The sequence below is a fragment of the Vulpes lagopus genome, chromosome 1 (genome assembly GCF_018345385.1).
Source record: "Vulpes lagopus strain Blue_001 chromosome 1, ASM1834538v1, whole genome shotgun sequence".
NCBI lineage: Eukaryota > Metazoa > Chordata > Mammalia > Carnivora > Canidae > Vulpes > Vulpes lagopus.
This window is the reverse complement of record NC_054824.1, coordinates 101,599,796-101,600,345: the sequence shown is the minus strand read 5'-3', so window position 1 is coordinate 101,600,345 and position 550 is coordinate 101,599,796. Positions and strand designations below refer to the sequence as shown.

General features: G+C 30.4%; 1 pseudogene; it reads right to left on the bottom strand.

Annotated features, from left to right (window-relative positions):
• Positions 1–250: 250 nt before the first annotated feature.
• LOC121475106 lies at positions 251–348 on the bottom strand (annotated as a pseudogene).
• Positions 349–550: the final 202 nt, after the last annotated feature.

Sequence of the window (550 nt, the reverse complement as noted above, 5' to 3'; positions counted from 1 at the left end):
TTCTTCATCTATTCATCTCTTGACACTTGGGCTGTTTCTGTGTGTTAGCTACTGTAAATAATGCTGCAATAAACACAGGAGGGCGTACATCTTCTTGAAGGGGTGTTTTTTATTTTATTATTTTTATTTTATTTTATTTTATTTTATTTTATTTTATTTTATTTTATTTTATTTTATTTTATTTTATTATTTCTTTGGATAAATACCCAGTAATGGAATTACTGGATCATATGGCAATTCTATTTTTTGGAAAAATATGGAACATGCCATGAATTTCCTTGTACAAAGATCATGCTAATGTTCTCTGCATTGTTCCAATCTTAGAATATGTGCTGCTGAAGTAAGCACTGTTGTTTTAATTTTTAAATTCTTTACCCCCAAAAAATGTTTGAGCTGCACTGCTTCCCTACATATTGGTCACATGCTGTCTCAGCTTTCATCTTTAGTCCCCTTTTTTCTGCACTCTGGGAGAATTTCGCCTACCATCAGTGATTTAATTTTCCATGATAGTAATTCTCCTTATTACTATATCCATTTTTTAAAAAATCTG